Consider the following 21,704-nt stretch of genomic DNA (forward strand, 5'->3'; position numbering starts at 1 on the left):
TTCTCAGTTGTCCATGTAGCCAACTGAGGTTTATACCTCCAATCTGATGGAGGAAACTGAGGCGATGGGGAAGCTGGAAGCCAAGTCCACGACCCTCATTAAAAGTCCAGGAGGCCCTCCCTGGTGGCGCAGCGGGTTAAAGCACAGCACTGAAAATCGGAAGCCACTTTTGCATGAGTTTGATCCCCGCCTGCCCCGGAGGTGACCACATGGCCCGGCAGATCTCTCCTGACTCGCCCGCTGCTGCCCTCAGCAGTGTACTTTGTCGATCTGCCTGTTCTGCTCCCCACTCTCTCTGGTGAAGCCTCTCACTGCCTCTGGCCTGTACCCCAGTTCTGTATGAATAAATAAATAAATCTTTTTAAAAAAAAAAGTCCAGGATTTTGTCCCACTGGCTGTGCTGGGTTGTGATGTTTCTGCTTTGCCCGGCTGCTTGTCTTATGCTTCCTCCAGGCAAGGTCAGAGAGAAGTCCTTAGAGAGAGAACTCTCACCCGTGCGGGGAGCAGTGGATGTGGGCTTTCAGAAAATCTTCTGGGTTCAACTTAATGGCAGAAGCTGAGTGTGGATGGTGCCCTGTGTCTCTTTCCACCATGGCTGGCCTGGTCTCCTGGGCTCATGGAGTCAGGGTAGCCAAAGGGGAGAGGGAACATTTAAACATTGACTTGCCTGTCCTCCTAGAGCAGTGTGAGTTTGGAATATTTTTGCTCTTTACTCTTAATAACATAACAACCTATTTATATTTATCACCACCTCTCCTACATGACAGACCCTTTCCTTCTCCCTCCCCCAACCCTCCCTGGTCACAACAGAAACATTAGAGCAATACTCTTTTCTCAGTTAACCTTTCCATCCAGGATAGTTTATTTTTGAGAGGAAACATTTGATAAAGCTCAGAGTAATTTTAAATACATGATTTGCCATGTTAACACTTGTCACTTATCATATGCACTTCAGTCCGACCTCCCTGCCATTCTGTTAACCTTCAGAGGCGCCGTTAAAGCAAGCCATTTGCGGGTGCCCTGTGAAAACTCTGCATTTAAATTGCTTTTCCTTCCTTCCCCAAATTTTCCATAACTATAAATAAATTTAATTACTATTCCAAGAAGTGTAAGCAAATCTTCTATTACATTTTTTAATCTTTTATCTCTTCCTTGTCCCTTCACCAAATATACAGTTTATCAGACACCTCCTCACTTCTCGGGCCCTCGGCTCCCCTCCTACTAATAAAAATCTGAGTCTATTTCTCTTCTGTCCAATTGCATTTCCTGAGAGTTTTAGTACAGCATAGCACTTTGGGGTGTGCCAATGGACAGGAATGCTTCTGTAAAGGCGAGAGCAGGGAGGAGGTGTCCTGGTCTGAAATGCCCTTCTGTGCCACCTCTGGCAACTAAGTGTGGCACTTTCAAAGTCGTGTCCTTCTCACACCACAGTGCAAATTTCCTTCTGTCACCGAATAACATCTTGGCTTGGAAAGGCATGGGAGAAACGATTTACCTTTGAAGGCTTAATCTTTTCCCGAGAAATTTTAGAGCCATTAGTTCATCTGTCCTTTAATTACAGTGTTATCAACTAGAGTGGCTCTAAAATACAGTGTTATCAACAATATATTTCATTCGCTCTTGACAAGAACTTTACAAGAAGGCAGGTATTTTCCTTACTCCCTTGATGCAGATGGGAATTTTAACATACACACACCTGTCTCTACCTCTGGAGCTTCTTGATTCCCACCTGCTACCCTTTCTGGCCATCATTTTATTCTCTCTTCCCGCCTTAATTACATTTAAAGCCCCTCTAAAAAGGCAAACTCTTGCACACCGTTGATGGGGATATAAATTTGTGTAGCCATATAGAAAACAGTATAAAAATTCCTCACAAAGTTAAGAATAGACACACCATATGGGTATTTATCCAAAGAACAAAAAACACCAATTTGAAGCCATATATGTACTGCCCTGCTGATTGCAACATTATTCATAATAGTCAAGAGTTGAAATGGCTTAAGGGCCATCAACAGATAAACAGATAAAGGAGAAGTACACTAAATCCAAAACGGAATACTACTTGGCTACCAAAAGATGAAACCTTGTCATTTCTAACCACATGGATAGACCTTGAGGATATTATGCTAAATAAAATAAATCACAAGGAGAAAGGTATGTGGTCCATAGCAAGACAAACAAAGTAAAACAAAAAAAAAAAACCTTTTAAAAACAAAGTCACTATTTTACCAGAAGGGAAGGGGAAAGGAGGATGGGTCACTTGGGTACAAGGGTTCGACCATATGGCAATAGATGGAAGCTAGAATTCTGGAAGCAAACAAATTGCAGCATACACGTGTGTCACTGTAGAAAGTCTGTCTACCTAAAGACTATCTAACACTATCAAACTGTTACTATATTTAAATAAAACTACATGAGATAACTAAATAAAACTAAATACACTATTTTTAAAAGAAAATAAAAAAAGCTCCTCTACAGTGACAGCTGGGGCTCTTTTCCCAGCCTCTGGTGGCAAAGCAAGTGTGTCTGGGCCCATGTCCTGGCATCTGGAACTTTCAGAGCCAGCTGGCTTCTCCCACAGCTCACCCCCGTGCTTCCCCCACCTCCTCGCCTCAGTTCTCCACACACAGACTCACGGTCCGGGCATCCTTACTTCTTTCCCACCCACAGCACTCAGGTCATACATGGTCTCTCAAGTAACTCCTTTGGCCCAAGACTCTTGAAGGGTGACTTGGGCCCCTGGCTGCCCGTTCTTGGTCTTCTGACCCTGCGTGCAAGTTTTCTCTGGGGGACCCTAATGTGGACCTCCTAGAGTTGAGCAGGGAATAGGAAGAAGCTGGGTAGATTGCTCAGGTGGGAGTAGGAAGAACCAAGAGAAGAAGACTGAGAAGGATAGGAGATGACCCAGAACCTCCATGCTAAGCAGACCCACCATGACAGAGGGGGCAATCATGCAGGGTCTTCCATTTACTAATGGCTGGAGGAGTGTAGAATAGGCTCATGCAATGCATTCAGGGACTCATGCAATGCATTCAGGGGAAGCTGTACAACTGTTGTGATGAACAATGACAGTGCTAATCCTGACCATAAGAACGATGGTGTGCCATGGACCCTGTGTAGTGCTTTACACGCGATGGCTCCTCTAACCCTCCAGCCACCCTGCACCAGGAGTAGTGTTCCAGCTGGGAAATGGAAGCAAAAGCTGCAAGCAAATTACCTACATTCACACAACTAGTCAGTGGTAGAATAAGAATTGAAATTCAAGGACTCAGGCTCCAGAATCCAAGCTCTTAATCATTACATTGGAGAATAAATGATGATGAGACACAATTTAAACCTCAGCTTGACAGGTTTCTGGCTTGGGATGCCTTTACTGCACGTGTCAGATACTCCAGCTCCAAATTACTTACATACATCATGGACAAACCTTTTGTGAGGTCAGTCACAAAAGGACTAATACTGTAAGAGTCCACTTAGAAGAGGTCTTCATAAAGCCAGAGAGTGGAAGGTGGTTGCCAGGGGTGATGGGGGAGGGGTGGGTAGTCAAGTATCGAATGGGCACGGAGGTGCTGTTGGGAAGTGGTGGTGATGGCCAGGCAGCAAGGTGACTGGCTTAATGCTGCTGGACTGTGCGCTTAAAAGTGGTTAAAATGGCCATGTGTATGTTATATGTATGTTGACACAATTTTTGAAAAGGCAAACAAGGCCCTCCCTGGTGGCACAGCGGGTTAAAGCACAGCACTGAGAAGCTAAAGCCACTTCTGCATGAGTTCGATTCCCACCTGCCCCGGGGAGATCCACATGGCGTGGCAGACCTCTCCTGACCCCCCCCGCTGCTCCCCTCAACAGTGTACTTCGTCGATCTGCCTGTTCTGCTCCCCACTCTGTCTCTGGTGAAGCCTCTCGCTGCCTTTGAGCCTCTGGCCTGTACCCCAGTTATTTATGCACAAATAAATAAATCTTAAAAAAAAAGAAAGAAAGAAAAAGAAAAGGCAAACAAATGACTTATACAATAAGGACAAAAAATTGTCACACACCACAGAGTCCAGGGGTGGGGACATGCTATGGTGCGATCGTGACTCAGTGGCATCACAGAGGCCCACAGCCACCCTCTCCTTCCCTGCCATCATCTGGCTCTCCCTACAGTCACAAGGTGGTTGCTGTGGTTGACATCCAGACGTGGTGTATTCTAGACAGGGACAAAACGATTTCTCCTGGGGTTGGGAAGTTTCTTTAGAAGAGAGGAAACTTGCCCCTGAAGGCTCCGCACACTTACCTGTGTGGTACTGACCTTCACATCATGTGCTGATGTCTGAGGAGACCACGATGATCATCTGGGTCAGTCACAGTCAGCCCTTGGAGCTGGGACAGAGCTGGGTCTCCTGGAAGCAAAGAGCCACAGAGTAACATCCACCTGAACAAAGTGTGCTCTGCTAGGAAGCGGGGGTGGCAGAGAGGACGCTGAAAAACCACCTGGTATGACTTTGTAAAGTAACAGGTAACAACCAGCCCAGCTGTCACGATGATCACTGGGACGCAGCATGTTCACCGAAACACATCAATAGTACCTGCTCCAGAAGCTTCTTTAAGTCTTGAAATACACACGTGCGCATGCATGTGTGTATACTGCAATGCTTTCTCTTCTGTAGTCCATCTGATATAATCACCTTCTCAGAACAGCCGTAAAACAGAAACGTACTGGGGTAGCAGTTTTGATAGTGCCTCTTTTTTTAAAGATTTATTTATTTATTTGTGCATACAGAACTGGGGTACAGGCCAGAGGCTCAGGGGCAGCGAGAGGCTTCACCAGAGACAGAGTGGGGAGCAGAACAGGCAGATCGAGGAAGTACACTGCTGAGGGGAGCAGCGGGTGGGTCAGGAGAGGTCTGCCGCGCCCTGTGGGTCACCTCTGGGGCAGACTGGAATCGAACTCATGCTGAAGTGGCTTTAGCTTCTCAGTGCTGTGCTTTAACCCGCTGCGCCACCAGGGAGGGCCCGATAATGCCTCTTTATTCACTGGGGAAAGTTTGGGGCAAGGAGAAATTGTCCTTAATCTGTCGACCTCAGCCCACCTCTCCAACATACGCTCACAGTGGACCACAGTAGACAGGGTCTTGGAGATGGAGGCCAGGTTCAAACCCAGCTTGGACAAAATACTAACGGCTTGATTTTCGGCAAATGACTTAACCTTTTCAAACCACAGTGTAAGCTTTTATTGTAAAAGAGATATAAAAGCAATGCTGAACTGCCCCTTCTTGACTCTACACAGGACTCTTTCTGGAGGCCTAGTCCAGTATCTGATAACATGTTTTGTTTTGCTTTTTTAAAGATTTATTTATTTATGTATTCTTACAGAACTGGGGTATAGGCCAGAGGTATGGGGGAAGGTGAGAAGATTCCCCAGAGACAGAGTAGGGAACAGATCAGGCAGATCAACTGAAATACACTGCTGAGGGGAGCAGGGAGGTCGGGGAGGTCTACTGCCTGCCGCACCATGTAGATCACTCCCTAGCCAGGGATTGAACTCATGCTGCAGTAGCTGTGGAGAGCTTCACAGTGCTGTGCTTTAACCTGTTGTACCACCAGGGAAGGCCCCTGATAACATGTTTTGACATGAATTGAATACAGATTTGTTTGAGGTCAAATTCCCCCTTCCCACCCCTGCCCTCACCCCCATAGACTATAAAAATCTGGAGGGAGGTTTTGAGTTCCCACAGTCTGGCCATCACATCCATAGCAGAGTCTTCCACATGTCTGAATCTCAGGCCAGATAACAGTCCATCGGCAGCTTGTGTGGGATGACACTATGATGCTCAGCTCAGTGCCAGCATCTGCCACAAATTTCTCCAGGGAGAATGATTTGGGGGTAAAACTCTTCAGATGTAACCATCCTGGCTTCCATCAGTTCATGTTCCCTGGGTAGCCTCATTGGGTCCCCAACATGCCTGGGTGACCCCATTGTCCTCTCTGTCCATTAGGGCCAAGACTGGAGGTGAACTTATTTAAACACACTAACAAACACCCAAATTGCTTTTTCCTCTCTCCTTTTCTCTGGTGAACAGAAAGGAGCATTCCAGAGCCATTGTGTGTTCCAGATATCTCCCGAGTCAGTTTGTCAGATGAGGCAAGTACTTACACACACGACTAGGCCTACAGAAAGGTCTGGGGGAAGGAGGGGCAGGGGACCCGGCCGTGATGAGCGGGGTCAGGTTGTTGGATGGGTTCCTGAAAATAGGCTTCATGTCCACAACTTGTTTTTTCAGAGCTTGTGGACAAGGCAAGACTGAAAGTCTGGTTTACCTCCACTCCTCCCCCCCAAAGCCCACTCCATTTTTATATTGCTCTGAGGTTAATAGCCATGTCGTGTGGGGTCATAGAAGACATCTGTGTCTCAGATAATATGCTTACGGTGATTACCACACATAATTGACTGACCTTCCCTCATTCTTCCCCTGCTGCAGGCCGAGGCTGATAGGATGAAGCCAGCCACAAGAGTTTATTTTCCATCACACACCATTGTGCTGCTGAGCAAATATTTTAGCAAGCTTTGAATGAGCCACCTTTTCAAGCTCTAGGTTTTCAGAGTTAAAATGGGACGCCATGACCAACCTAAGAATATGAGATTTTAAATCAGCTTTGGGCCATCCTCCTCAAAGCATTTCTGTGGGTCTCCTGGAAAACCAGGCTTGGGACATGGATACTGCAGCCTCCGCTCTCCTTCAACTTCATCCTTGCAGGGAGTGGGGACTCTTGATTCTCCTCAGGATAGTGTCCAGAGGGAGAGAAGAATTCATCCTTGGGTGTCAGACAACACAGGTAACCGGACCTAAAGGTAAGCAGAGTCCACTCTCTTGAAGTCAGCTCATTCCATCCTGTCACCGGCCACACTGAGGCTGAACCAGCAGCCCATGTCCACCTGGCCTCGGAGGGCCATTGGGCCTTCATGAAGAAGAACCTAGATTCTCTGCAAATAGGTCTGTTCTTCTGCAAAGACAACTAAGACTCCCGATCCCAGTAAAAATGGAAAACTAGGAGACTGAAATGAAAAAAATTCCCCAAAGCAAACTTCAAAATGTTGCATTAAGATTTTAAAACTTTTTAATAATGTTTTACCTTAGCTCTATTCCATCTATCTAGCAATTAATCCATCAGCCTTCACATAATACACACCTACAGGAAACACGATTACACATCTCTGGGCTGACTCCGCTGTGAATTACTAATGTGTTAACACTTGAGAATTCCAAGTCCCTTGATTTTGAGCATGCTCTCCCCCCGCCCCACTCCTCCCTTCTAAGTTCCTAGGTGTCACAGAGGACCAGGTCAGGGTTCAGAGGTTCCATGGGGATTTTGTCCTGGCTTAGAGAACCAATCAGGGCTGATGACCAAGGGACCCACCTCACCGAGACATGAGTGCTTGCTGTTTGCACTCTAAAACTCACACCAGCTCCCCAGACCTCTACAGCACTTCACCTCAAGAGGGTTAGCTGGGAGGCCAGTGTCAACCACAAAGCGGTGTCCATAACCGATCCCACGAGTGCTGCTTCCGTGTTATTTCAATATGTGCAATAACATAAACTGAGTTCTAGTCGACACTTCGAGAAATCCACCTGGACTTGTCAAATTACCACATTCTACATCAGTCACCCATATCCTCCCCTGGAGGGGGGAGGTACCCAGGAGAAAGGGGGTGGGGAGAATCTGCAACTGCTTAACAGAAAAATTATACATATTCTAAACATATGGGTGATCTTTAGAAAATCTCAGCATCACTTCATAATTATATACTACAAGTTTTAATTAACTAAAGCTCTGCAAATCATAATGCCTTATTAAAATGCAATTAATCCTTTGATTAAAAAACAAAAAGCACAAGTATTTACAACAAAAACACAAGTAGAATAATTACAAATATCATGTACCCATTTCTTTTATTTGGGTGTCACTTATGATGTTGCCTGCTCCCTTCATTAATTCAAACACACACATTATCTCCCATCCACAGCAGCGTGAGTGACAGTGGCCACCAAACACACAGCACTATATCCTATTGATTTCCGCAAATCCTGAACAATGCCATTTGCATGCTTGTTTCTGTAATAATAAAGATATGCCATTCAGAATTAAAGCCCGGCCAGGCTAGTGGCAACTAATTGTGTTGTATGTAATGAGTGCAATTTCAATTTGATATCACCCTCAGCTTTTCTTGCCGCACTCGCTAAGTACTTTCAAGTCTTTGTGGGGAAATAATTGATTTTTTTGTGCTGTGGGCACAAGAAAATTATTATGATCTTTTGAATAATGCCAAAGAAAAGACCATGAATGATTTAAATTGGTATATGAAGAAGGCTTCTCCGTGGACTGCGGCTTGAGTGACATTCTGCTAATGCAGTATCTAGATTAGCAGTTTTTAAGGAGGCAGCTAATATCAAACTAGTAAAACAGAAAAGGTCGCTACCAGGATCTGGGGGGGGGAGGGATATCAGCGGTGAGGATTGTTGTTCCATTTTGTTTGTTATCCAGTGAGTACCAACAATTTGGGGATTTAAGACACACTACGATTACATAATTGCCTGGCCCATACCACCGAGGGTATGTTTCCACTGATAAATGACACCTTTGAAATGGGCAGCCAGAGAGGACCCAGGCAGGAGGCAGGCTTGTTAGCTCACTGGCAGTTCCGTGGGGTTCAGCTGGTTCTGCCTGCGGTGGGCAAAGCCTCGTGTCTGGAAGATGAAAGTTAGTGAGTGGCGTTTTCTGACATTCAACTCCAGGAAGAAATTGGGGGTAGGGTGGAAAGGGAGCTACTTTATTTCTCCCTTAATCTTCCCAGTAGGAACAACGGCTCAATCCCGCTGTGAGCCTAGCTTGGGTCTAACGCCCCTTTTAACCTGGGAAGATAACAGGGGAGGGAATCTAAATCTAAGACAGGTTTCCTTTGTACCCAGGAAACCTCAGATATACAAACCCACCTGGGACATCTGTCCCCCTCCCTTGTGTCCTCCCCATCCTCCAACTGAGTTGTGGTGCCCAGTGAGCACCTTAAAAGGACGGATCACCAATTCAAAACACAATTCCACCTTAAAATGCATCCACCTTCCAAATCTCATTCTTCAGAGGAGGGAGTGTTGTTAATTTAGTTGGTCATAACTAAATAGTTTCTAATCTGGAGCAGGAGGCTGCTGGGAATATTGGACAGTTTAAAGGTTAATCACCATCGCCTGGTTACACAAGTGAGGCAGAACTAATTCCTCCAAAGGCAAATGGCTTGCCGTTTTATCAGCAGTGCAGATTAGAAGTGTTAATATACAGAACAGAATGGACGCTTAAGGGCCGGTTTTCCCCTTATCGGCAAACTTTGCAACAGAACTCAGCTCCTGCACAACCTCTGCTCTTCTATAATAAGGCCCCTTCTTTTGCCTCTCGAGCAGAACTATCAAACAATCCTGTCCAAACCACTGCCACCAAAATCAGGGTATTACAGACCACGGCTAATTGGAAGATCACTATAATGAAGGAAAAGATAAAATACTTTGGCTGTTGGCCTAAAATGTGGATCAACACAACATAGGAAGCTATCTTGCCATGTCACATTCGGAGAGATTTACATAAACAATAAACTCAATCCAACTGTCCCTCCCCCCACCCCCCAATACATCTTTGTTTACAGTAAATGCAACCTAAAGCCAGGCTGGAGGAGGCGGGAGAGGTACTTTACATAGGCAAGATGATTAGGCCAGCAGTTTTGCAACTGTGCAGGGAGCAGGGACTGTGTGTATTTCCTCTCTTGCAATCAGCAGGGAGAAAATGGTTTTTAATGTTCTCCATGCTTCCTATATCATAGATATTTAAATATTTGGACCACTCAATATGCTAAAACGCTTGTACCAGCAGCACAAATTGACTTCCATGTTCCTCTAGGGCTGCAGGTGCCCTTCCAGGGGAGGAGAAAGCGGGGGATGTGAAAGGTGAGGATTAAAAGGCTGTCAGAGGCTGGTACCCAAGGGACTCTGGATTTTTCCTGTGGAGGCTGAGGGGAGCAGTATGGCCGCGGGTGTGAGAGGTGGTTTAAGAAAGCAAATTTAGAGCCAATCAACCTCCTTGGGCAGGGACTGAAATGTGTCCTTCATGGGAAGCTCTCTTAACAAGCCCGAACATTCCAGACATAGAAGGAAAGGGCTTTCTTGGGGGCATGCCCTCCGAGAAAGTCCAGCTATCCAGGGGCTGCTTCTCAAGTCGGGTTTACTCTTGTCCCAGCTTGGTCAGGCAGCCTGAATGCACCCATGGCCTAAGCCCTGTTCTGGGAATTTTCACCTGTGGCTGCTGACCTCCCTGGGCCCCAGGGCACGTGTCTTGCCTGATTCTTTTCCTTGAGCAGTAGCAAGCTGTCTGGTAGCAATAGGCACTGTTACTCTCTTCAATCCTTCCTTCTTTTATGGTGCTACCAGGCTGCGGGCTTACCAGGGGCCATGTCTTTTGTCTGAATGGCCCACAGCATTTATGCGCTTTGTAATTATACCAACCGACCAATGTATTCAATATGTACTTATTGCCTGCTATAGAGGCTGCTGAAGGGACTGGCTTCCTACAAGAAATTAGCAACTTGGGCCCTCCCTGGTGGCGCAGTGGGTTAAAGCACTGCACTAAGAAGCCTAAGCCTCTTCAGCATGAGTTCGATCCCCGCCTGCCCAGGAGGAGATCCACATGGCGTAGCAGACCTCTCCTGACGCTCCCGCTGCTTCCCTCAGCAGTGTACTTCGTCGATCTGCATGTTCTGCTCCCCACTCTGTCCCTGGTGAATCTTCTCACCCTCCGCATCTCTGGCCTATACCCCAGCTCTGTATGAATAAATAAATAAATCTTTAACTTGGCGGGGGAAGGTCTATCCTCTGAGAGCTAGAGGAGCCCAATGGCCACATGATAAAAGGGAAAACATGATGTGGAAGTGTGGCTGAGTGTCATCGGATCTAGCCAAGGCAGTAAGTGCTGGGGTGGGGGTGGTGCAGAGGAGGATGAGGCCGATGTAGTCAACGTAACCAAGAACTTTGAACTGGGTCCTGACATTCAGTCATGTGGTTAGTCATTTGTTCACTCAACAAGCTTTTATTGTGCTATTATTATGTCTGTAGCAATGTTCTAGTCCCTGGGCATGAAAAAATGATTGGAGCACAGTCCCTGCCATCAAGATGCACACTGTGGAAGGCGAGGAAGAGGGACCAACACATAATCAAGTGTTCCAATGCCATCAGAGATTTGGCACTCCCAAATTTAACATGTGAGATTTTGGGCTCACCTTAGGAGTCCGCATGAAGGTCCAGGTCATGCAGCATGAAGGTCCAGGTCATGCAGCATGAAGGTCCAGGTCATGCAGCTGGTGTGAACAGGAAGACTCACACCTGGCCCACTGGCAGCTTCGTTATAAAGCAAATGAAGGGACAGTTTTTAAAAGATGGGTAAAATCACAGCATGTTTAACCAGAAAGTAAAAAAAAAAATTTTTTTTTAAAAGCCATGCAGGAGAGAGAAGACACAAGGGGGAACAGAGGAACAGCGCCCCCAAGCAAGGGGGTGGAATCCAGGTGCCTGGCTGATTCAGGACGCCCGGTATTGGCACTGAAAGCCCCTTCTCCTGGGAAAACCACCAGGCCCATGGCTGTTGCTGATACTAGTGGAAGATCAGCCTTCAATTCTAGGGATGAAGGGGCAGGGGAGACAGAGCAGGTAACGTGGAGGTGGGTGGGTGGGCTGGTTGATTGGTGACAGGATGATAAGCATCTTTGGACACTTTTTTTCCCTCCATGCAATGAGTATTATTTTAGCTGAGAGTAATGGACAAGGAAAGGGAGTTGACAGTGGGAGGAGAGAGGAGACTGGAAAATCTGTCTGCAAGAGGAGAGAAGGAGTAGCCTGGGGAAATATGTTAAGACTTAGACAGGGCTGAGTGGCCACTTGAGATCTGTTGTGATAAGTTGAGAGTGAGACTAGTCAGTGTGGTCTTTGTTTTCCGCCTGTCCTGGCCAATCATCTGGGAGTAGGGGCCCTGTGGAGGGGGATGGCATTCATCCACAGTGTCTGCCTGTGTGGGGAAACTGAGGCCTCGTAGGTAAGCCAAGTCAGGAATGCACAGCAGCTCAGGAGGGAGTTGAAGCAGAGTGCAGAGACCTGCCTTCAATTTAACATCCTGTGCCAGGAACTGACACTTGAGTGTCATAGGCCCCCTGGCCAAAGATGTTGCCATCTTCAGAAAAGCTGCCCTTCCCAGAGCCCAGAGGGCCCGAGCTGACAGGCTGTGCCAATGGGAGCAGCTGGGCCGGAAGAGCGTCCAAGTGGCCAGCGTGGACCCAAGCAGGAGGCCCTTGAGAGTATCTTCTTATTGATGAGGAAGATGGTTCTCCAAGGCACCCATGGGAGCATCCAAACATGCAATTATGGCTCTTTTTTTTTTTTCTTTCAAACTGAGGCGGAGCTGATGAGAAGATAGCCCACTCTGCCTGTTTCAGCTTGGCTTAGCCACAGCTTTTCTTGGCTCCTTTCTCGGAGTCTAGCATAGGCTCGATCATTCCTTGTGTCTCATGGCGCGGGCGGGGGGGGGGGGAAGGGCTCAGAAACTCCAGGAGCCTCAGAGGAGAGACCGTGGAAAAAGAATTTTATACTGTTCCCTGGAGGACAAAGGGAACCACAGTTGATAGGTGGGCTGCGGTGGGACACCACTGGGTGCCGCAGGAAACACAGGGAGGAGCGAAGGTCACCGCTTACTGGGCCAGCAGCAAGGACAGCTAAAAGATTGGTCAGGGTCTGTCAAGAGAGAGGCTGAAAGCTACTTTAACTGGGCTCAATGAGCTATGGTCAAAAGCCCATGCGGCAGCTTCCTGTGTCTGCCCGGCTGTCCTGAGCCACTGGACATCACTTTCAGTTACTGTAGACCTGAGTTGCCCAAAGAGGCCACTGAACTCTTAACAATGGGTATACTGCAGTTGTTTCAAGATTTTAAAACTCAGGTTAAAACACAGAACCCGATATTAAACCATCACAGAGTATCTCTCGAGCCACAAGTCTCTGCCCAAAGCGGGCAACTGGTGTTTCCTGTGGTCAGAGTGTGACTGGCTGTTGGTGCTCTAATAACAACCAGAAAGCCGTTACTTAGAATGTCATGTGCCTGATGGACAGTATCTTGTAATACCTAGTGGCCAGGGATAAACAATTAAAAGAGGGAGACGAAAGTTAGGAAGCAATGGTCTGAGCACAAGGCTTGCTGTCTAGCCCACTATTTAACTGGAAGTTTTGGTGTCCTGCTACAAAGCAAATATTCCTCAGCACTTTCATGTAGGGAAGTGCAGTTGCATATAGACATCGTCTTGTTTCCAGCTGGGTCACTCCCCTGGCTCTTCACCGGCTCAGCTTAACACCAGAGACCTAGAACTTGACTGCTTGTGCTGTGAGAGCCTCAGAAGTGCCTCCACGGGAGCTAAAGGTGTTCTGTGCCCACCCGTGTGAACTGCAGACTTCCAGGTCCTGCCTGCTAGTCACTTGTCTGGCCTCCCGGGGGTGTCTTCCTGCCAGCTCAGCTTAGAGTAGGCAAAGCGGATCATCACAGGTAAACTCCAAGCGTCAGAGTAAGTTCCCACTTGTAACTAGCCAAGAGCAGAAACTTGGAACTGAGCTTTCTCCCTGAAACGTACACAAAGATAGGGATGTTGCTGAAAGGATATGGTGGCGTCTCGTAGGAATAAAGTCAGGGCTCTCGGGGGCTGAAGCTGGTGGCGAGGAAGCTGTAGGAAGCCAAGAAAATTCCCAGCCTTCTCTGTGCTCCTCTTTGTCTCTGCAGCTCCCTTCTCTCCCCGTCTTTCCTGCCTCCCTCCCCATTTTCCCTCACCCTTAGCGTCTCTTTCCTGAGCTTTGCAGACCACCTTGCTCTGCTTCCACTGGTTGCCCTCCCCCCTCCAGTTATGGTTTGTCCGTGGCTGTGGTTTGCCCTGGCAGTAATTCCAACTCCGTTCCAGCTGGCCTTTATCTCAAATGCCTACTTACTGAGGAATCTCAGCTTGCCTATGCAAGGGAAATCAAACTGGCTGCCAGGAGCCTCCCTAAAGTCAGGCGTCCAACCCAGTCCAGGCAGGACGACACACGACAAGCCACGGCCGTCAAAGCCCATTCCTCAGAGGGCCTGTGGACAGCGCTTAGTTCCCTATGGGGGCAGAACCCTAAAATATGTTACCTGTAGTTATCTCATAACTCAGACCACATTCTCAAATAGGAGGTTTTCTGGTTGCTATTAGGGATTGTACCCTTCCAAGCTGTTTCATCGGGTAAAGCAGTAGACAAGACATTTGTGAAACTTTTGGGGTTTAGGACTAGCACCTGGGAACAAAGGTTTAGTCCTCGGGCCCAAACCCTCCTTTTTGACCTCCTCTTCCCGTCTTTCCTTATTACCTTTTGATGAGAGACAGAATTACACCCAAGGACCACTGTCTCCTTCAGGGAGGCCTTGAGTTGGTACAGGCTGGGCTCAGTGTGTCTGAGGCAGCAATTTCAGACCGAAGGGTCATTCTAGGGACTGGGGAGGACAAGGCGGAGCTAGGGGGTAGGAACCCTTTGAAACATCTCTCTGAGGTGAGGCAGCTGAATCTCAGAACAGCAGAGACCAGGGATAGTGGGTGCCTTGTGTGGCTGACTCTTCACCCCTTTCTATCCATCAGTTACAGCAAACCTCAGGTAAGAAGGGAACCGTCTTCCCTTGGTCCTGCTTTTTCTGCCTTTGTCGGAAGGGAGGGCAAAGCTTCTCTTAGCCCTTTGCCTACCTAGATGGGACCTCCATGGTGGAGACCTCACCATGTGGCGTAGGTTCTTTCCCCACAGAAGGGAGAACAGACACTGTACACAGAAAGTTTATGAAATATGTTGCCTGCTTCCTTTCTCACTGCCTGCCTTACTCCAGCAGCACAAGTTCGATCCCCGGCCAGGGAAGTGACTCACATGGCACAGCAGACCTCTCCTGTCTCACCCGCTGCTCCCCTCAAGAGTATATCTCAACTGATCTGCCTGTTCTGCTCCCTACTCTGTCTCTGCTGAACTCTCTCACAACCTCCAACATCTCTGATCTGTACCCCAGTACTTGTATGCATAACTAAAATATATTTATATTTTTTTAATTAAAAAAATATATTACACAACGCTTTTTTTTTAACCTGCCATTTTAAATGACGTCTATTATGAATGTCTGTCCATTCTGACAGACAGATAGATACATGGACAGATAACGTGGATAAATATTCACATCATTTTTGAACAATTGCATACTACTCCAGGCCAAGGTTGGACCTCACGTATTAACCAACCCCTTCAGTGAATGATTAGGATTTTCCCAGCCTCATGTTGCTGTTATAAAGAACAGTGCAGTAGGCACCCTGGAATATTCACCTTGGAACACTCTGGTTATTCCTGTGAACACATTCTACATATGCAATTGCAGGGATAAAGCATACACACTTTCTTAAGTCTTCTGTTGTATACTGCCAAATTAACTTGGAATTTCCACTTCCATAGCAGTGTATGAGAACGCCCATTTCTCTGTAACACCTCCGCTTCCACGGAACAGTGGTTGAAGACTCCCACAGTGTGGGAGGAGGTGGGTGTGGACAGGGGAACTGACCCCACCCCTAGCAAATCAAATCTCTCCCCTGGGCCAGTCTCCTTTGTAAAAGAGTCTGAAAGGTGCATAACCAAGCCAGTCTTCCAGCCATGTGAGCACAGGGTGTGACTCTCCCAAGATGAGGTCTGACCTGGCTCTGCTCCCAGAGTCGGGGCTCTTAACAATGCTGGGGCTCAAGCCATTGCTCCTACCTCATGCCCCGGCTGTTCCCAGTCTCCCCACTCCAGCTATAGTCCCACTGCTCTTTGCGGTTAGTCAGGACAGACCAGGTTGCCGTAGGAAGCCTCTGAAAGAGAATTACTAACACAAATCTTAGCAACTCCCTGAGTAGCCGTGCTTCCACACACCTCCTGGCCTCCTCCCTGGGGCCCAGCTGGCTTTCTAGAGCAGGTTTATTGGAAGTTTGGAGCTTCCTTGTCAGAAAGTTTACAGAAAAAATCCTGTCAAATCACCCAGTGAGCCACAGAGCTAATCAGAGACCACAGAACCTGGAGAAACAGAACGAGGTAGGGAAGCAAATGGCCCCCACTGTTCGGTTGATCTGTCTCTCCCTTTATGCTGCTGTCTTATCTTGCTCCACAAAAAAACTGTCTCTCCGGCTTATGAGGAGGATAGCGTTCCTGCCAATCTGCATATGGTGGCCCACGCAGCCTGGAGTCCCCACAGGGAAGGCGGCTGGTTTCTGGGAAAGGATCTTCAATCAGTTCACTCAGTGCTGAGGCTCTCTAGTTATTCGTGTGGCTCCTAACTCATGAATCCCCCGCCCATCCACACTGGCCTGACTGGATTACTCTTACATATGTTACTTGTTCCTTTCTGTTCCACTGATGACTCATTTGATGTGAGGCGCCGCTGTACCTTGTACAGGAGATGTATGGGACCCATGAACCCCTATCTCTACTTGGAGATTGGGGGGCGGGGGGAAGTGAAGGGACAGTAAGAGAAATGACAATCAAGGGGAGGTTCAAGTATCACCAGGATAGGAAAATAGCAACTTCTGGGCTCCTTTTTGCATTACGGAGACGTTTTCAAGCCTCCCGTGGGCTGTGCCTTGGGTCTTGTCCCCTGCGATCGCAACTCCTCGAGGGGAGCCTGGGAAATGTGCACTTCACTTAGGCCATGACGACCATGAGCTGGCAGAGCGCTGGACAGGCATTTAGCACAAGTAAAGAAGATTTTCTGAACTGCGGAGATAGCAACACCCTAGGATCCTTGTCCAAATGCCTCTTTTTCTTTTCATGTCTTTTTTTTTTGGTCCTCTTTTCTCTCTTGCTCTCACTTTCCCTCTTTCCTTTTCTTTTCTTCCTTTTATCCTCTTTCTCCCTCTCCCTCCCTTTCTTTCTTCTTTACTTCTTTTAATTTTCACAGCCATTGGGGGAGTGATGGAACAGTGAAAAGAATATAGAATGTGAGCTCACTGTGTCCTACAAGATGGTGAAACTTCAGGTGGACACCTCAAGGCCATGAGACATCCAGAACCCTGGGGTGAGGGGCCCAACATCATACTGGGGTCCCCAGTATGGTGGTACAGAAAAAATCTGTGGTACAGATTTTTTTAATGATTTATTTATGTATACAAGAACTGGGGTACAGGCCAGAGGTGTGGGAAGTGAGCTGAATCACCAGAAACAGAGTGGGGAGCAGAACAGACAGATCAACGAAGTACACTGCTGAGGGGAGCAGTGGGCGAGACGGGAGAGGTCTGCTGCACCATGAGGGTCAGCTCCCTGGCCGGGGATCAAACTCGTGCTACAGAGAGCAGTGCTGTGCTTTTACCCCTGTGCCCTGTGGGAGAGCCCTGTGGTTCAGAGTTTAATGGCAGGGTGGAATTTGGGGAGCTGTATAGGAGGACCTGATGAGGCTCTGCTCATCCACAGTAGTCCAAAGTTCTCAGCCAAGAGAAAGTGGCCAGGCCCGTGCGGGGTTCTGGATACATGAGCTTCATCTTTGACCACTCTCTCGTTCCCTTTCTTAAGCTTTCTCTCCCAACATCCTCACCAGTCAGGCCAGTCTTCCCTTTTTTTCTCTGGAGTTCACCACCACTCAGACCTGCCCTGGGGCCTTCTGTCAGAATAGGAGATGCAAGGAGCAGTTGATCCCACCTCCTCCACGAAGACTTCTCTGATTACTTCAGGCTGCACAGCACCTCACAGGCAGCACTAAGGGCTCTTTCACATGTTTCATGTGCCATGTGGGAGGGACGCAGCCCTCTCCTTCCCTTGTGGGCTGAGAGACACGTCCCCTGAGCCTGGACTGCCAGTCCCTTGTCTTCAGGGCCTCCACTTTCTTCTTTGTGTCTTAGACTTTTGGCAGGGTGGCTGCCTGGTGCATGGTAGAGCTCCTAACTCAGGAAGCCTCTAAGACACAGACCGAGATGGGGAGAGTCAAGACAGGAGAAGCTACCAAGTTCAAAGAAGCTTTTGGCATCTTAGCAAGGTTATTTCCAGCAGTGTAGTTGGTGGGGGGGGGGGGGTGGAATCCCCAAGATCCTTTCAGGGGCTCTGAGGTCACAATTATTTTCAAAATGCTAAGATATTTTTTGCCATTTCCACTTTCATTCTCTTAGGAGTACACACTGGCTCTTTCCAGAAGCTACATAATGTGTGATATCACAACAGACCAAATCCAGAAGCCGATACAAGAATCCAGCTGTCTTCTATTAAGCCAGTCACTAAAGAGATTAGCAAAAAAAAAAAAAAAAAAAAAAAAAAAAAGCAAAACAATGCCATTGATTTTTTCTCCTTTGGAAAATAGTTATTTTTCATAAAAATGTGGTTACATGTTAATACACAACGTATTATTTTAAAAATAAATCAACAAATGTTTTAAACATTTCTCCGCTTTAATTTCCAATACAGTGAATATTAATAGCTCGTTCATACACACGAACAGATGTTCTCTTGAGGCCTTTGATTTTTAGGGGTTCCAAAACATTTGAGAATCTTTCACCAGAACACCATGCATTGGCTTGTCTGGTAGTCAGTGCCCTTTCCCGCTGCCCACTCAATTTCCATCTCTCCTATTCCTGGAGCCCGTGACTGTGAATTTTGGGATTACTGTTAGCGCTGGATAATCCATAAAGTATGGCTCCCAGTGGCCCCCTGGGGCGGCATGCTAATGAGGGTGGCCCAGCTGTGTGGGGAAGGGAGCTTAGTGAGGGTCCCTGGGCACTCTCCCACACCCCCCAAAGCCAGCAGGCCTTTTCTTTTTCTTCTTTGCAGAGGCCCGTGAGTCTCTCTTACCACTTCAGAAATTACTTGTCTCATTCCCTACAACATGACGGAGCCAACAAACAGCCCTTCTGGCTCACATGCCCTGTTCCCAAAGCGATAGCTGAGACAAGACTTCCCAAGGCCTGGCCTTCAGGATTAGCTGAATCCTAATTTTCACTCTCCCTTGGAGATGGCAGGCAGAGTGGGGAGAGGGAAAAAGAAGGGGAGGTCTTTCCCGGAAGGCAGCTCCACCTGCACTCAGCGATACATACGCCAGACTCCCCAAACCATCCAAGCCAGGAAAATGTCTCCAGGCGCAGGCTGGGTATAGTACGTGTGAACTGGCGTTACCATGAGGAGGTGGAACAGCTCAGCTCACTGCTCACCATCAAATCAATTAAAGCATTTCGAGGGCTGGAGGATCAAGTCACCAAGGAATTGAGACTGGCCTGGAGGAAGAATTTAAGGGGCAAAATGCCACCCAAACACACAAATAACACTGGGAGTCTTCACCATTAGCACAAATCCAGCGCATCTTCCCACAGCCACTCAGGGAAGCCAGTGCCTGGCCCTATCATCTCCCCTTTACAGGCACAGACACTGGCACGTAGGCTGAAGTCACGGGCCACCTCCTCAGTGGTGGCACTGGGTGCGGACTCTGGAACTCTTGCTTTGAAGTATGACTGTTTCGGGAGTAAGTATTCTGGGAAGGTCTGAACAGGCAATTGGTTCTCTTTGCTAATTATTGCCCTAAGGAAAGCCACATTAACTGATTATAAAATGTCAGCTTCACACTTCATGGGGTTACAGAGGAGTTCATTTCCCAGGTCTTGCAGCCAAGGGACACTCCAGGAAGTGTGGGCAGATCGGGCAAACATCCTTGAGTTCTTTTCCGGCAGGCTGGGTGGGGATGGATATCTGGTTACCGGTGCCTTCAAGGTTTTCCAGCTCCTCTGCTGGGCACACCACCTGGAGTCGCCCTGTGCCTGTGTTGCCTGTGTGCACAGACATCTTCTAGTGCTTTCTGAGGAAGAGCCTGGCAGAGCACTGAGTCCCCGGGCTCGCCTCCGGAGGAGGAGGGGTGGCCATCTGCAGAGGTGAGTCCCTGGTCTCCTCAGCTTCTATAGGGAAGCAGCCTGCTCCCAGCTTTATCCTCATGAGGGGAATTCTGTGATGACACCGCCAGCTCTAGGCTGTGCAACCTCCACCTTACCTGCGGTGTGTGTCACAGCTCAGCAAGGTTGAGGCAAGGCAAGAGCAAGGGCCCTTGGGAACCCACCCCTGAGCCAGGCTAGGTTGGCAGACAGCTCAAGGCCGGCCCTGCAGCAGCCGGGGGCTCAAAGATCTGACTTCTAGGCTGGGCCTTGCTGTGATGCATATGGGATACAGAGAAACAAAGGGTCGGATAAAGTGGAACAAATAACAAACCTTAGAAATCTGAGTGTAGAACCGAGTCCATCAGAGCAGGAAGGAGAGGAGTCAGAACGAGATGGGGCGCAGTCCAATGGGTGGGAGGGAAGAGGGGTGGCCTGGGGGTGAGTGCGGTGTGGGGACAATGCCTGAAGGGAGATATCCTATAGCTCTAAAACACCAGCAAGGTTGTAAGTGAACGTTATTTCAATTTAAAAAAATGAAGAAAAAATTAAAAACCAAAGATAACCCAAGGATTGGCTGAAGGGAAGAGAGTCATGAAGGAGAATGTTCATCATGTCCTCATTTCCACAGCAATCGGGCTAGGGTGACCCCCCTAAACAGACAAACACACAGAGGCAGCCTCCCTGCCCTCCCTTCCCCTCCTCTCCCTTCCCCTCCCTTCTCTTCCTCTCCCTTCTCCTCCCCTTCCCTCCCATCTTTATCCTCTCCTCCCCTCCCTTCTCCTCCCCTCCTTCCTCCTCCCCTCCCCTCTTTATCCTCTCCTCCCCTTCCCCTCCTTCCTCCTCCCCTCCCCTCTTTATCCCCTCCTTCCCTCCTCTCCCTTCCTTTTCCTCTCCTCCCCTCCTCTCCTCTCCTCCCCTCCCCCTTCCCCCTCTAAGTGGCTCCTTAGTGCCATTTTAAAACTCTGAAAATACACGTGATACCACCCTGATAATAGCCCTGTAAAACCGACAACTGACAACTCCATTGCTTCCTTGAGAAAATGCCATGCAGAAGGTTAAGGCACCCCTGGGTACCCCTAAGATACTTCCCATCCCCACCCTAGCAGTAACCACTGTCTGAAACTTGGTTTTGATGGTTCTTTTTTGAAGTTTAGTAAATATTTATATGTGCTTGCAGAATTTCAGGGGAGGGCATCGTGCTATGAATTTGATAAGTGGCTCACATGTATTTATTATTCTTCAAGGTGCTTTCTTAATTTCACAGTGTTCTAGCTGTCCTTTCTCACTCTTTATGTGTAGTCCCTGTTTTAGCCCATGCTTCCCTGTAGGCACCGTGTGCCCTTCTTGAAACAAGGCAGTGTTCAAAAAGAGAAGGAATTAATGAAATAATGATCTGCTGTTAAGTAGTCATTATCGTAACTAAGAGCTGTTCATCTACTGTCCATCTTCATAGAGCCTAAAACAAAGGGAAATGAATCCATATTGCAAATAGGAAACTTGAGCTAAATACTAGGAAGCTGCCCCTATCCTAGGGGAATAGGTTTTTTTTTTAAGATGTATTTATGTATGCATACAAGAACTGGGGTACAGGTCAGATGTGCAGGGGGGAGGCGAGAAGATTCATAGAGAGAACAGGCAGATTGACTGAAGTACAGCGTGAGGGACCAGCGGGTGAGATAGGAGAGTTCTGCCGAGCCATGTAGGTCAAGCCGCTCTGTAGGGGATAGAACTGGTGCTGCAATGGCTG

Source organism: Condylura cristata, unplaced genomic scaffold (genome assembly GCF_000260355.1).
Source record: "Condylura cristata isolate star-nosed mole 26May11 unplaced genomic scaffold, ConCri1.0 scaffold00020, whole genome shotgun sequence".
Classification (NCBI taxonomy): Eukaryota; Metazoa; Chordata; class Mammalia; order Eulipotyphla; family Talpidae; genus Condylura; species Condylura cristata.